The sequence below is a fragment of the Stomoxys calcitrans genome, chromosome 1 (assembly GCF_963082655.1).
Source record: "Stomoxys calcitrans chromosome 1, idStoCalc2.1, whole genome shotgun sequence".
Classification (NCBI taxonomy): Eukaryota; Metazoa; Arthropoda; class Insecta; order Diptera; family Muscidae; genus Stomoxys; species Stomoxys calcitrans.
Window position 1 is genome coordinate 172,691,437 of NC_081552.1, and position 17,523 is coordinate 172,708,959.

General features: G+C 40.1%; 1 protein-coding gene across 1 annotated transcript in view; it reads left to right on the forward strand.

The window, feature by feature from the left end:
- The first annotated feature begins 17,274 nt into the window (after positions 1-17,274).
- LOC106081529 (uncharacterized) overlaps positions 17,275-17,523 on the forward strand; it is a 500,989-nt gene continuing 500,740 nt past the window's right edge. Inside the window, exon 1 of the mRNA XM_059370922.1 lies at positions 17,275-17,456. The gene's annotated coding sequence lies outside the window, so the exon portion shown is untranslated. The remainder of the gene's footprint in view (positions 17,457-17,523) is intronic.

The window sequence follows — 17,523 nt, forward strand, 5'->3', positions numbered from 1 at the left end:
ATTACTGGCGACCACACAGATAATTCGCGGCCCATCGTTTCAGGCCTGGCTGGAGGGACGTGTTGGCGATGTCCTCAAATAATTTGGCATGGCTGACCGTGTCGAATGCCTTCGATAGGTCCAGTGCCACGAGGACTGTCCTATCACATGGCCTGGGTTGATTGAAGCCACGGCAAATGTATGCTGTGATGACATGCAAAGCTGTTGTTGTGCTTTGCAGTCTTCGAAATCCATGTTGATGCTCGGCGAAAGGAAATTCTCCTACAAGGCTCGGGAGGAGTAATGCCTCAAGCGTCTTTGCCACTGGTGAGAGAAGGGAGATCTGTCTGTACGACTCCCCCAAACTCGGGTCTTTTCAAGGCTTCAATAGCGTCATCACTCCGCCTATTTTCCAGACATCGGGAACTATAAGAGTGTTCAAAGACAGGTTTGAGGACAGTGGTAAGGTACTCAACTGCAGGTGAATCCAGATTCTTCAACATCAATGTAGAGATTCCGTCGGGGCCCAACGCCTTAGATGAGTTGACGCCACGGATGACATTCGTAACTTCGCCCACGGTAAATTGTGATGGCTGTTCATCGGCTCGGAGACCACGAATACGGCGAATGGCTCTCCTCCTTGCCCTGTCTCTCTCGGGATGTACAATAAATTGACGGTTGAACAACCTGGCGCATCTCTTCGGATCAGTCACGGTTATTTCGCCAAAAGTGACTGAGGTCCTGTCATCCCGTCTACCGGGGTTCGAGAGTGACTTAACAGTAGACCACAGTTTGCCTACACCGGTGCCTAAGTTACATTGCTCCAAGTGTTCCAGCCACAAATTCCGCTTATGTTCGTTGACTACCCTGTTTATTTCCAGATTCAGCTCGCTGATTCTGGGGTTAGCGGGGTCCAAAGCACGAATCCCTTCACGATCATCTGCGAGTACCACTGCTTGCGCCGAGAAATTGGGCCGCACTTGGGGTATTCGACCGGCTGGTATAAAGCGAGCGGCCCCTGCGTAAATGATGTCTCGGAATTTCCTCTCGGCCAGAAGCACATCAGAGGGGGGTGGCAGTTCTCTGAAGCGGCGATTGGTATACTATCTGAAGCCAGTCCAATCGGGCTTCTTAAGATTGATGAACGTCCGGCGCTCAGAGGTTATGAAGTCGGGTGGTCGGTCGATGGTGAGAATTATGGGGAGGTGGTCTAACCCCAAAGAGATGACGGCTTGCCAGGATACGTCACTCAGGAGATCAGGGGATGCAATGGAGATGTCTGGCGAGCTGTTGCACCTCCTCGTAATTCTAGTGGGGGCATCCTCATTCACCGTGCAAAACGTGGAGCTTTCAATCTGCTCTGCCACGCTGGTCGTTACCTAGGGGAGAATGCCATGACGTGTTATGCGCATTAAAGTCCCCTAGAACCAGACGATTATGGCTGGATAATAAACCACTTATGTCGGGGTTGTAAGCCTGGCCATTAATCGGGACACAGCTACCAACCGGCGGTATGTACTCGTTGTATAGCTCTATTTCGGCAGTACCAAACCTGACTGCTATCCCCATGCATTCCATGTAGGGGTCACTAGCGCCATGCGCAGGCGAGATAGGTCTATATTGCACGGAATGGTGTATTACGAAGGCCAATCCCCCACTCCATTCCTTGAACGATCCTTACGTAGCACATTGTAACCGTGAAAACTGTGCAAGCTGCAGGTGTTGGTCAGCTTTGTCTCCTGGATCGCTGCGACCGATATGCTCTTCCGACTCATAAAGTCCACAATCTCATTGATCTTGCCACGAAGTCCGTTGCAGTTTAACTGCAAGAACAATACACTTCCCGGCACTGGCCTGGCAATATTTGGGCTGGGATGCTGCCGTTGTGTAAATTGCTATATGGGAGAGGTCGGGGAATAAGAAAGGCAACTCTTGCCTTATACACCTGCAAGGGAGCCATTGGCAAAAGTTGGAGGTTTAGACCCCGCGTAATGCTAAATGATGTTGTGGTCTGGTGGACGGCGCTTCAACAGTCCTCCCACTTTTCAATAGTCAACCGGATCCAAAGGATGGATTGCTTGTGCACCACAGCTGCACTGAGGACGACAATAGCTGATGCACTTATTTTATTGCTAAATCAAATGCCTCTAGGCATTGTGAATAGTCGCCTGTCGCAGATCTCTCAACGAAATGGCTGCACAGTTCAAAATTCACCTTTTCTGGGTGCCGTCCCACAGAGATATCCCAGGGGATTGTATAGAGGACGAGCTTGCGAGACTAGGAACTACTTTACACATTTCAGGAAAATTGGAATCTGTGGGTATGCCTTTAGCGACATTTAAGCTAAGTTTTCCGGATCAGGCCCGAACGACAACGAATGATAGATCGTCACAAAGAGGGGCTGTGAGCATTCCAAAATTGTGTGGCCTTATCTAGACTTGAAGAGGTCTGCTGCTTTGCAGTCATTGACTAGAACAGACGTCTCAGTCCTTGTGTTCCTCAGGTCACTGTCTAATCGGAAAACATGCTGATAGACTGAAGGTTGCCAACCGACTTTTGCAGAAGTTGTGAAGACATTGAAGAAGAAGAGACTATAGAACATCTTCTGTGTGTGTGTTCCGCACTGGCAGTCAGAAGGAGTTCCACTTTAGGTTCTCTTTTCTTTGAGAACCTGTCTGATTTAGCGGATGTGAACATTAGCAAGTTATTGGGCTTTTTAAAGCGATGTGGATGGTTCAACGGTAAGAACTGGAAGGCATCCTTCTTCTTCTGTTCCTGTGGTATCATAATGGACGAGAACGTCTAAGTGAGTCTGATGGAAGATTGCCACAAACAAACACAAACACAAAACTATATCAAATTCGGGAGAAGAGCAAAACAATGAAGCAAGTTGATTCAGTTTTCATTAAATAAATGCTTCCATAAATACAGTTTGTGTATATTAAATGGCCTATGCTACCATCAACTGTTAAATAGAGTCATTTAGACTAATCTTCCCTAAATTGATAGCGTTGCCGACGATTGAAGTAAAATTCATCCAAATTTGAAATTTTCAACTAATTTAAAATTTTTTCTAATCGGATTTAGTTATAATTTTAAAGATTTTAAAAAGGCCAGATTTAAATTGCATAACAATATTTGTTTTTTAAAACTGTGGGAAATCTTCAAATGCTATAACTGCAAATCGATTGCTATAAAATACTCAATTTGTTGGTTCAGGTCTTGTATTGTGCCGGATTCTGATAGCCGCTAAAGCTGGCAAATGACATGGGCTAACTATGAGCACTATACAGGTTCCAACCTGTTCTTTGAGCTCCGGTTGGTGTGATGTTCATCGTTATATTGAGAAGCTCAGGTGAGGACTACTGGGCGCTTCCACAGTTGCGGACAATCAGCGGTATCGAGTGAAGGGTCTCCGTGAAATAGCCCCGGCTATTGCTTAAATACTGAGAAAATTTGCACAAAAACTTACTATTAGTGTAGGTCGGGTGGGATTGTTTAGAGGACACAAGTTTTGTCCCATTTAAAATATTTTGTTTTGACTTCTAACAAACTGTTTCAAGTTTGAACCAAATCGGTTCATAACCTGATAAAGCTGCCATATAAACCGATCTCGGATCTACATTCTTGTTTATTATCCGATAAGGCTGCAATTTCGCATGAGGTGTTTTGTTCCAAGTGTGATACCTTAACATAGCTCCTATATGTTTGAAAATGTCACTCAAAGAACTTGTCACATGCGATCCATGCTGGAGGGTATATAAAATTCGCTCCGGTCCAACTCTGCGCGCTTTTACTTGTTAATATTTTCAAAATTTTACTTTTTTACTAAAGTACTATTGTACAAAATGAAGAGTTGGAATTAATAAAACATAAGCCTTTTGTGAGATCGAGATCTTGAATCGAGAGATCGGTCTGTATGGGACTTATAATTTGAAATAATCTGATATAGCACAACTTCATACCTATCCTCCCGTATAGACTCAAAAACGGCTGAACCGATTTTCTTGAAATTTTCACAGATGGTGCGTTGTGGACCCGTGGGGAATATAGGGTACTTCATTTTTTGATATCCAAGGGGGGAGGGGGGGTGGGGCGGGGTGCGTACCCTCCCCTTACCCTAATTTTCAGAAATGCCATACCTCGGAGATGGGTGGTGCAATTTTAGCAAAATTTGGTGTCTCTCTTATAGTAACCTAAAAACAACAATTTGATGTCCAAATTTCGGATGGGGTACATAGGGGGGCCGTCCCACTCCAAAAACCCACCAAATATAAATATTGACCAATCACGACCATATGGGACTCAAATCAAAGGCAATATGGGGCTCGAATAAAAGGTACTTGAGAGAGGATACGAATCTGATATCAAATGTGAGACCAAGTGTATGTGGGACCGCCCCTCCCCAAAAACACCCCCCAAGAGGACAAATGCAATATGGGTCTCAAATGAAAGATCTTAGGGAGTAAAGCACTAATCTGATATAAATATTCGGGAAGAGTGTATATAGGGCCACCCCACCCCCATAACACCATCCAAATAGGCCAAGTCAATGAGTGGCCGACCCATCCCCCAAAACACCTTCCACGTGTTTGCCGACTAGGGAAATTTGGGGCTCAAATGAAAAGTTTTGGGGAGTAGAGCACGAAATAGATACCCACTTTCGGGAACAATTTTCTGGGGGTTTACACCTTTTCCAAAACACCCACAAACAGCAATTATTCACTGACCATTGCAATATGGGGCTCAAACAAAGGTATTTGGGAGTAGAATACGAGTCTGATATCCAAATGTGGGACCATATATTTGGGATACCGCCCCATCCCCAAAACACCCCCAAAAGAGTACAAATTTACCGACCATGTCTGTCTCCATACGTGTCTCAAATATAAGGTACTGCAGATTAAAAAACGAATTTCATAAACAATTTTTCGGTCATGTGTTTGGAGACGCCTCATTCATAAACTCCCCTTAATCCTATGGCAATATGAGGTTTAAATAAATAAGCAGAGCAGAGCACGATGCTTATATATTTGTTTTCAGAGCTAAGTGACTGTGGGACTACCTCACCCCCGAAAACACCCCCCAAATCGGACATCATGAGAATATCGGGCTCAAATAAAATCTTTTAAGAGTGGAGATAAGATAAAGCCATTTATATTGTTCTGCTACTAGTCAAGCGATGTATATTTACTTTTTATACCCTACACCATTGCTGTGGTACAGGGTATTATAACTTAGTGAATTAGTTTGTAACACCCAAAAGGAAGAGAGATAGATCCATTGATAAGTATACCGATCGACTCAGAATCACTTTTTAATTTTATTTAGCTATGTCTGTCTGTCTGTCCGTCCGTCTGTCTGTCCATGTTAATTTGTGTACAAACTACAGGTCGCAATTTTCATCCGATAGTTTTCAAATTTGGTACGGGTATGTTTTTCGGCCAAGAGATGTAGCCTATTGAAATTGGAAAAAATCGGTTCAGATTTGGATATAGCTTCCATATATATGTCCGTCCGATTTGTAGTAATAATTCAATAAAATAGTCATTTGTTAACCGATTCTGTCGAAATTTGGCAAGAAGGATTTTCTTATGACTCCCAATATAACTGGTGAATTTCATAGAAATCAGAAATTTGGATACAGCTCCCATATGTATATACGTCCGATTTGCAGTAATACAGCAATAAAATGGTCATTTGTTGACCGATTCTCTTGAAATTTGGTAGGAAGGATTTTCTTATGACTCTGTTCAGATTTAGGTATAGCTCACATAAATATATATCGCCTGATTTTCACGCCTAGACCCACTGCAAGCGCATTTATTGACCAATCTTTCCAAAAATTTTGTACAACGCTTTCCTCGACGAATTCCACAATATCCATAAAGTTTGATCGAAATCGGTTCTGATTTAGATATAGCTTCCATCTCCCGTCATTTGTCAACCGTAGTTATTACATTTTGAAAATATTTGCTTTGCTCGAAATTTGATACAGTAATTTAATTAAGCTATCTGAATACATCCGCTCCATCAAAATTGGTTTAGAATTAGATATAGTCCTACTTTTGTATTCAAATGGAAGGTGTAGGCTATTTTAGAGTCGGCACCGCACGACATTTGCCCTTGCTTACTGGTTTCGCATTGTATTCACTTGAAGCTCTTGAATTGTCGAAAAATAAATTCAAAGGATAATTTTGTTCCATATAAAAAAAAGAAGGCGCAGCGGAGCGGGCCCGGTTCAGCTTTAGTTAGAAAATATGTGGAGACTTTGAACAATGGCGGCACTTAAGGCAGAATATGGTAAAGAAGGCTAAACTAACTTCAAATCCCAATCTTAAACAAATTATTAGACATCGATACCAAATCGATCGCCTATGAAATATGTGTTAGACAAATCAGGTACCTTTTGATGGCCGTCGAACATAATAAAGTCTAGAGTGTCACTCAAGACTAGGATAAGTAAAACGACTTTTCACATGAAAACAGGTTACCCGCATAAATGGGCCGCACTCTGTCAATGCCACCCAGAAGTGGTGGATAGTTGTCATCCAACGCAACAACAGTTCTTTACAATCCCTATTCACTATACATAGTTAGTTAAACATTACAGCCAAAGACTGAGGATATTGGGTATGGAAAGGTAGTATTTCCATATGTTATGAATTCATTTTGCTGCTGAATGATGCATAGCTGATGACTGTGACCTCACAATATCATCATAAATAAAAGATTTCCTCTATAAATTTAATTTTTGGTCATCACAAAGAAATCATAAACGGATTTATATAGACTGACCTATGTTGGTTTTGGCTTTTATATAGATATAGGCGGCAAATACAAACACTTATTAAAAATACTCCAAAAAGCAAGTTAAAGAAGACAATTAGAAATGAGGTCTAAAATAGGCAAAGCTAAAGCGATCAACACACGCAAGCATTTTGGAGAAATTTTTAATCAAATATACATTTCAATTAATTTACATATAAATAATGCTTTAAACAAATCTTTGTGGTTTTTTCGAGGAAATTTAGAAATTTTTTGTTGGCATCATAGGCCAGTTGGTCTAGCAACATGGATGGTTGCCACGATTTTGATAACAAGTTTGACAGTGCACGAACTCACAGTGGTTAAGAACGTAAGTTAAGCTAATTTAGCATATAGTGGTAGACGTTTTGCATTCAAAAAATACGAAATTAAACCAGATCAGATACACAAGTAAGAGCGTGCTAGGTTCGGCCAGGCCTAATCTTATATACCCTCCACCATGGATCGCATTTGTCGAGTTCTATGCGTGGTATCTCTTTTTAGGCTAACAAAGAATATTGAATAAGAAATGTTATGCTATTGGAGTTATATCAAGTTATAGTCCGATTTGGACCATACATAAATGCTGAACATTGTAGAAGTCACTGTGTAATATTTCAGTTCATTCGGGTAAGAATTGCGCCTTGTAGGGGCTCAAGAAGCAAAATCGGGAGATCGGTTTATATGGGAGCTGTATTAAGTTATTGATCGATTCAGACCATATTAGACACGTATGTTGAAGGAAGCCGTTGTACAAAATTTCTTCCAAATGGGATGAGACAGACGGACGGACGGACATGGCCAGATCGACTTAAAATGACATGACGATCAAGAATGTATATACTTAATGTGGTCTCAGACGCATATTTCGAGGTGTTACAAACAGAATGACGAATTTAGTATACCCCCGTCCTATGGTGGAGGGGATAACAAAGCGGAGCAACAGTAGAAGAACATATATAATATAAGAGCCGAAAAGTCAAGAGACAGAAATTTGAAAACTTAAAAAAGACCTTTACCGCGACTTGAACACAAAGTCATAGTAAACCAGCAAGGAAAGGCAAAAGTCAGGCGGAGCCGACTGTATAATACCCTACACCAGAACTTATCTCCAAATCTAGTCAGACTTTAATTTTACATACCTATTGAAGTATCAAATGGAACCTTGTAAGATTTTCTTACGATAGGACAAACATTTTGGATTTCTACAGCCTTAAAAGGCCATATCGGATAAAAGATGTATATGGGAATTATATCTAAATCTACGCCCAATATTCTTGAGATGTGAGATGTGCCTTAAAAGTCCATATCGGATGAAATATATATGGGAGCTACACCTTAATCATATATGTGAGCTATATCTAAATTTGGGCATTTATTGGGACGTCAAAAAAAAAGAAAAAGTCAAATACAAAATTTAGTAAAGTTCGGACAAAAATAGTGACTTCCACAGGCTTAAAGTTTATATTGGATGAAAGATATATCTAGGAGCTATATCTTAATCTAATTTTATGAAATTTTCCATACGTATTAAGACGTCAAATTAAACGTCTCATGCTCTATCTTGTGAAGATCGGACTAAAATTGTGGCTTAAAAGGTCATTTCGGATAATATATATATATATATATATATGAGAGCTATATCTAAATATGAACCTATTTTTATGAAGTTGTGCACAAATGTTAGGATGTCTAATAAAACACCTCATGCTAATTTTGTAAAGATTGGTCCAATATTGTGGTTTCTACAGCCTTAAAAAGTCATATCGGATGAAGATGTATATGGAAGCTTTGTTTTTTAAATCTGGACCGTTTTTATGAAATTTTGTACACGTATAAGGACGTCAACGTCATGGAGGCCACCGTAGCGTAGAGGTATAACGCTGAACGCCTGGGTTCGAATCCTGGCGAGACCATCAGAAAAATTTTCGGCTGTGGTTTTCCCCTCCTAATGCTGGCAACATTTGTAAGGTATTTTGCCATGTAAAAACTTCATTCCAAAGAGGTGTCGCACTGCGGAATGCCGCTCGGACTCGGCTTTAAAAAGGAGGCCCCTTTATCATTGAGCTTAAAACTTGGATCGGGCTGCACTCATTGATATGTGAGAAGTTTGCCCCTGTTCCTTAGTGGAATGTTCATGGGCAAAATTTTGCAATTGGCATATACCGATCTGCCGATTTAAGGTCTTGGGCCCATTAAAGCCACATTTATTATCCGATTTCGCTGAAATTTGGGATAGTAAGTTATGTAAGGTCCCTCGATATCATTGTTTAATATGGGCCAGATCGGTCTAGATTTGGATATAGCTGTCATATAGACCGATCTCTCGATTTAAAATCTTGGCCCCATAAAAGACGCATTTATTACCCGAATTCGCTGAAATGTGAGACGGTGACTTAGGCTTTTCGACATCCGTGTCCTATATGGTTCAGATTGGTATATATTTAGATATAGCTGCCAAATAGATAAATTTGTTATTCTGAAAAAATTTAACATATTTATTAGAACACTGAATGAAAATGATGAAATTTGGTCCAAATCGGACCATATTTCGATAGAGATGCTATTATGCATTTTCACCGGATTATGACGAAAGGTAGTTTACATATATACCCGAGGAGGTGGGTATCCAATGCTTTTTTACCTGCTATTATTTATTTTATACCCTCCACCATAGGATGGGGGTATACTAAATTCGTCATTCCATTTGTAACTCATCGAAATATTGTTCTGAGACCTAACAAAGTATATATATATTCTAGACCGTCTTGACGTTCCAAGTCGATTTAGCCATGTTCGTCTGTCCCTCCGTACGCCAGTCTGTGAAAGCATCCTAACTTTCGAAAGAGCAAAGCTAAGCGCTTGAAGCGCAATTGTTATCCGATTTAGCTGCAATTTCGCATGACGTGTTTTGTCTCGCCTTCCAACAACTATGCCAGGTATGGTTAAAATCGGTTTATAACCTGATATAGCTTCCATATGAACCGATCACCAGATTCTTATCCGATTTGGCTGAAATTCCTTCCACTATGGTCTCCAAGTATGGCCTGAATCGGTCCATAACCTGATATAGCTGTAATAGCAGGTTTTGCTTTTGTTTTGAACAGGGCTCAAAAAGTCTTCTAACTTTTCTTAGGGCAGTAAGAGAGAACAAAGCCTTACTTTCCACTATGCCTATACAAACTAATCACCAATGCTAAGAACAACAAGCACATCATTAAGTAGTGCACTTGAACATTTTTTGAATGCCACTGCAAGTGTTTTTTGCGTAAAAGCCGCATTGACCTACAGCACAGCGACGGGCCGGTCCGTATGGTTTACCCGTTTGCGCTCTTTTATTTTGATCTTTACAGTATTCTCGTAATTTTTCGAATATTTCTAGCTCGAGATTATATTCAATGCTTTCTGTTCAAGGAATGACATTGCAAAGAACTTATAAAAGATGACAAGGTGTTGATGAAGATACTGGGGTATATGAGAAATCGCGATCCACCATCCCAGTTAAAATGTTTTGAATAACAGCACCCACATGCTGAACTATAATAATAAGTTCTTTGCTACACTCATAGAAAAAAGTTTGCAGTAAATAGCAAACACTGTCTGCTGAATATTAACAGTTAATTTTGCTGCAATTTAGCAGTAGTTCTGCTATTACAGCTGTACTTCTGCAATTTCAGAGCAGTAGGCTGACTGCTGAACAGAAGTAATGTCTGCTCTTCCATTTTCAGCAGACAAAAACTGCTCTGAATAACAAGTTTGGTGGAGTGCATGCTTTTCTTTAAATATAAGGCATTGCATATGATCTCGAGCTAGAAAATGTTCGAAAAATCACGAGACGATTTTGAAGATCAAAATAAACAGACAAATTTCAGTTTTCTTTACATAATTATAAAACTTTGGGATATATATGACAGTTACCTCCAAATAATGTAGTTATGTAAATTATATATACATCCAGGTGAGTTTTGGACTACAACGTACATAATTCCATTCCATTAAGGAACATTACATTCCATAAAGGAACATATGAGACTTTTCTCAAACAAAGCAAACTCTCCTACAAAAATTTTTCTCACAATAATAAGAGAACTGCTTTCCAAATCCGAGACGAGATGTGAGCCACTGAGCGGCACCTAGAGAGAGAAGGTAGTAAGCTTTGCAAGATTAACACCTCACAAATATAGTCAGCATTAGCATAATCATCGCTCAATATTTTTTGGATGTTCTCGCCAGGATTCGAATCCAGTCACTTGACGTCATCGGCATAGATGCTTACCTCTTCACCACGGTGATTTTCCATGGTGGTTGGTATATCTAAAAACAAAATTTCTTACAACCACTGTGCACAAATTCGTAAATAGGCTAACCGACTGAAGTGTGAATGAAATTGGTTTGTGTATGGTTTTATTGCTTGGCATAATCTTTAGGTTTGAAGCTGAGACTAAGACAGTCAGTGTTCGATTCGATGGAAGTTGTGCGTGCGCGCTATGTTGTAAGAAGATCCAGTCGAGAGGTCTTGTAAAATGTCTACGCAAACAAGTAAGACAACCTTCGTTACAGCAGCGGTGTTCCCAATCGACAATTACAACAACAACAGCATGGAATAGTCAACTTTGAATTTTGGGTCAACTCCATCAACAACCAGATACCATAAACAGGGGAGCTGTAAAGAAGGCCTAAATACACAACCGGCGAGATTAAGGTGCTGACGAAAGGGGAGGAAGTGGGCTGAGAAAGTTTTTCTATAACAGAAGAAGAAAAAAGGCTGTCGCAACAAGTGTTCTCCACAATTTAGGCTGCACATCAGGTGTCAGGTTAGGCTTGTACTGCGGCGTGGAGTGAGAACAAACGTTGTGGGAAAAGTTTCTGTTTTTTTCGGGAAGAAAAAGAAAACAAAATAATGTGTTAAATTAAGGCTATTAATTAACATTTTATTATAATTTTGTCATTAAAATATATCTGCATAAGATTAGCAGGTGGTTGGTATAGTCAAAACAAATTATGAGAAATTTTCGGCAGTTGTTTTCATATAAATTCTAACATAATTGGAATATTTATTATGAAATAATTTAGACATGATTGATTGTTTGCCACAGGCTTTAAGTTTCCAACGGGTTTGTCTTACATGGATAGATGGCTTTCACAGAAAGTTTGTTTCACTAGAACATAACTCAAAACAGGTTTACAAGCGACTCTGTGTTTTTCACTACTTCTCTAATTGTTGACACCTATTGTCTTTCTTGGTGTTAACCCGAGGGCATCGAGTGTGAACATCCTTACGGACAGTAAATTTGCAATCAGGGCAACAACAACTAGGACGGTAAGGTCACGAACTGTCTTGGAGTGTAACAAGGAGATTAACACCTTCTCTAAGGATGGCATGATCCGCATCGTTTGGATGCCGGCCATAGCGGAGTAAGGCGAATGAAAAAGTTTGTCTGTTTGCCAGTATTATCCTCCGCTTTATTTCAAAACGGGTGACATTCGTTTCGCTTACGGCATGCCTAGGTAGATAAAGTTACTGACTATCTCAAAGATGTGGTTCCCACATTTCTCCATTTTCTTTATCTGCTCGGTTGTAAAAGGCGTTTTGGGAGTTGATACCATCCATTTAGGTTTTAGCTCCATTTACTGCCAGACTCACTTTCAATGATTCCCTTTCGGATTCAAAGGGTGCAATTACTACTTTCGGTGAGCGACCCATGATAGGGCATCGATGACGTTGACAAAGGCGAGTAGTATGTGTTGTCTTGTGAGTAGTGTCCCATATCTACTCACATCTACATCTCGCATAATTTTTTCCAGCAGAATATTAAAGAGATCACATTATATGCTGCCTCCTTGTCTGAAACCTCGTTTGGTATTGAATGGTTCGGAGAGATTCTTTCCTATTTCCACTGAGGAACGTGTATCAGCAAGTGTCAACCTGCGGAATCAGACTTGGCCTTTGGCGGAACGTATAGGGTTGATTTGCCCTTTTCGGGTCTTTTCAGCATTTGGCGCAGTGTGAATATCTGGTCTATGGTAGATTTACCAGGTCTAAAGCCGCGTTGATAGCGCCCAATTATCTCATTGACTTTTGGTTTTAATCTTTCACACAGTTGGCTCGAGAGCATTTTGTATGCGATGGGGAGGAGACTTATTCTTCTGTAGTTGGCACATTCAGTCTTGTCTCCTTTCTTGTGTACGGGACATACATAGTATGCTGAGGTTCACATCATCGGGTATGCGTTCATCTAGCCAGATTGCGCAGATAAGCTGATGCATACGCCTTATCAGTGTGTCGCCTCCGGTCTTAAAAAGTTCAGGGGGTAACCCGTCGGCTCCTGCTGCCTTGTTGTTCTTCAGTCGGGTCACTGCTACTTTGACCTCATTCTGGCTAGAAGGTAAACATTCTATACCATCATCAGGGATTGGTTCTGGGGTATCCTCTTCGCCGTTGAAGTCTAGCAGCTGGGTAAAATGTTCTTTCCATATCCTCAGCATGCTATTTGTGTCAGTTACCAGATTTCCTTTTTTGTCTCTGCAGGAGGATGTGCTTGCACCAAAGCCATCGGTTTGGTGTTTAATTCTTTGATAGAATTCCCGGACTTCATTCTGATTCCTGTACATCTCAATTTGCTCACACTCACGTGTTTCCATTTCCTTTTTCTTTCTGTGGAATATATGCCTTTTCCACCTGGCGCGTTGCTACTGATTGGAGTATGCCGCATTATTGGCATCAGCAGCATCTCGATTCCTTTGGTCGTACCATGGGTTTCTTGGGTGAGATTTTCGGTACCCAAGTACGATCCGCCGATTTAGGGTCTTAGGCCCATAAAAGCCACATTTATTATCCGATTTTGTTGAAATTTTGGGCAGTGAGTTGTGTTAGGCCCTTCGACATACTTCGTCAATTTGGCTCCGATCGGTCCAGATTTGGATATAGCTGCCATATAGACCGATCCTCCGATTTAGGGTCTAAGGCCCATAAAAGCCACATTTATTATCCGATTTTGCTGAAATTTGGCTGACAGTGAGTTGTCTTAGGCCCTTCGACTTTCTTCGTTAAATTGGCCCAGATCGGTTCAGATTTGGATATAGCTGCCATATAGATCGATCCTCCGATTTAAGGTTTAAGGCCCATAAAAGCCGCATTCATTATCCGATTTTGCTGAAATTTGGGACAGTGAGTTGTGTTAGGCCCTTTGACATATTTCTTCAATTTGGTCCAGATCGGTTCAGATTTAGATATAGCTGCCATATAGACCGATTTCTTGATTTATGGTTTTGGGCCCATAAAATGCTCATTTATTGTCCGATGTCGCCGAAATTTGGAACAGTGAGTTAAGTTAAGCCCCTTGATATACTTCCGTAATATCGCACAAATCGGTCGAGATTTGGATATAGCTGCCATATAGACCGATATCTAGGTTTTAGGTTTTGGGGCCATAAAAGACGCATTTGTTGTCCGATGTCGCTGAAATTTGACACAGTGAGTATGGTTAGGCTCTTCGACGTCCTTCTTAAATTTTGCCCAGATCAGTCCAAATTTGCATATAGCTGCCATATAGACCGATCTCTCGATTTAAGGTTCAGGGCCCATAAAAGAGGCATTTATTGTCCGATTTCGCCGAAATTTGGGACAGTGCTTTGTGTTAGGCTTTTCGACATATTTATGCAACTTGGTCCAAATCGGTTCAGATTTGGATATAGCTGCCATGTAGACCGATATCTCGATTTAAAGTCTTGGCCCCAACAAAGGCGCATTTATAATCCGATTTCACTGAAATTTGACACAGCGACTTATATTCGGCTTTTCGACATCCGTGTCGTATATAGTTCAGATCGATCTGAGGTATATGAGTATAAGGTATGAAATTTTCACCGAATTTTGATGAAAGGTGGTTTACATATATACCCGAGGTGGTGGGTATCCAAAGTTTGGCCCGGCCGAACTTAACGCCTTTTTACTTGTTCTTTCTAAGAGTGATTATAGTTCACTCATAAAAAAAGGTATGTTGAAAATGGCAAACATTATCTGCTGAATATTAATGGTTAATTTTGCTGCAATTGTAGCAGTTGTTCCGCTAATGCAGCAGTAGTACTGCAATTTCAGAGTAGCATGTTTACTGCTGACAAGTCTGTTGTTTGCTAAAAATTACTTCTGATAAATTATGGAGGGATGTTGGAAGAAAAAATAGAATGCATATGTAAATGTGTGTCTCAGTGGATGTTTATAATCTCGACTGAATGTATACTTCCCATAACCTTTTTTCTTTAAATTTAGCAACAAGAGGCCATGCCAGCCATGGCACATTAGTAGAGCAATAACCAAAAATTTGAGTTAACTCATCCACATTTCGAAATGTATACCAATGAATGGATCAGGTAGCCTCTTTACAGTAATATTCCACAAATGAAAATCATCTCTTCCAACAAAATTACTAAAAAATGCCTAAAGTAATCAAAACAAGTAGCAGGCAACCATAAAAAGTACAATACATTGTTTTTCAGCAGACTTGTGTACTCAAAACAGCAGATTTTGTTAGTTGAAATGTCAGTAAGAAATGTTTGCTAATACAGCAGCGCTATGTTTGCTGAAACAGCAGTAATGTCTGCTTTTCCATTTTCAGCAGACAAAATCTGCTGTTTCAGCAAACATTTTTGCTGGTTTGATTAACAAATTTGGTTGAGTGTAGTTTTCTGGTGGTGGGTTACTGGCTCAGCATCCCAACCGCATGGGTTTTGTGGGATCGCACATGTTTCCCTCGATGTTGCAAGCCGACGCTCCCCTCTAGCCGCCCATAACCTGGGAACAGATGCTGATGTTAGCCATTGGTTATTTGAAGGCGCCTTGTCATCTCGAGTATCATTGTCACTCAGTATTTAATTAACACATGACCCCTCACTGAGACTCTCTTCTCGAAATCGCTGACTGTCCGCGGCCGCATTTGCAGCCACTCCGCATTAAAATGAAACATTCCACTATCCGCAATCTGTGGATAGATTTCAGCTAAACTTCCCATGATAATAATGGACACCACACAAGTCGGAGCTCAAAGTTCCAGCTTGTGTGGTGCTTATAGGTATCCCGTGTCTACGAGTACTCAATGGAAATGAAAATTGGCGCAGATTGGCATTTCCTATCAAAAGTTATTCGCTTCATAATCTAAACTTTCCGAAAAATTCAAAATTTTGCATGTTTTTGCCAAAAATTTAACATTATTATTTTCTTCATAACTTTCTTTTCTTCCAGCAGATGTAATTTTCTTTTCTACATTTAATAGAGTACAACTTTAAATGCGAATAATGCTGTTGAATTGTCAATTCAATCGATTATTTATGTTAAAGCCGTTTCAAAATTGACCTTCTAACCCTCATAACTTTTAACTGAAGAATCAACATTGACTTTGTTAAGGTCCATGTAGATATTCTTACAAATGTTCTTGATTTATTTCCAAGATTTTTTGATTTGGGAACACTGTGCAATGTTTTTCTTAAAACCCCTTATAGGTCTATATGGCAAGAGTTGATTTTTCTCCTTTTCAAAATGTTAGAAATGTATATAAACACCTTCATTTCTTTTCCTTCTATTTTTACAGAGGTAGGGATATTTTCCGTTTCTATCAATTCGCCAGGAGCCAAAGCAGATGATAATTCCTTAGGTAAGTCTTCAGCAACAGCTGTTCCCCAACTTAACCGCTTCTATAGGACGAATACTGCATGTCTCCAGATCCCATCAATCTGATCCAATTTTTCCGTCTGTGTGTAAGTTTGGTATTACAGTCCTTTAGTCTCCCCAGAATGGATTGGAGATCTGCGGGCGAGAAGGGATGTCTTGCTATCCTCTACCTTAACGAGTTCTTGGCAATGCTTAAACAAGAATAAAATACTTGAAAAAATTTAAAACATTCTGTTATAAAGAGCTCGAATTAATACAAATGCATTTGCTGGGCGCCACATTTTTGTTCTGAACGCGAAATAAATAATTCAGGCATAAATATTTATTACCATTTTATAAATACAACTCAACATATCTACATAGTGCTGCATACATTGATAGGCATGTAACAACCAATAACCTCAGCCAGCAACATTCCTATGCAACCGTCTCTGCAACTACGACATGCTGGATGTTGAATTTCAAATTTTAAAGAGCTCGAATTAATACAAATGCATTTGCTGGGCGCCACATTTTTGTTCTGAACGCGAAATAAATAATTCAGGCATAAATATTTATTACCATTTTATAAATACAACTCAACATATCTACATAGTGCTGCATACATTGATAGGCATGTAACAACCAATAACCTCAGCCAGCAACATTCCTATGCAACCGTCTCTGCAACTACGACATGCTGGATGTTGAATTTCAAACTTGAGCACAACATAATGGCCAATGTAAAGAATTTCCCATTTAACCGCCTTTACAAAGCCCAACTTCAGTCTTGCTTTTAAGCCGCGAACATAAGGTCGTCAATACGGGGCATTTATACGGAGCGGGTTGTCGTCTTGTTGTTGTTCATGTGAAATGTGGCCATTATATATTTAAACAAAAAGACATACAAAAATAAAACCAACAATTTTAGAAAGATAAGCTCAAAAGGTTTAAGCCTACGTAAAATTCATTTTTAGGGAAACAAAATTAAATTTGTGCCAAAAAGTGAAAGAAATAGTAGTAAAAGGTGATTATCAGCCAAATATGGAAAAAATGTGAAACCAACCATACAGAGTAGGTTGACGTTGCTAAAT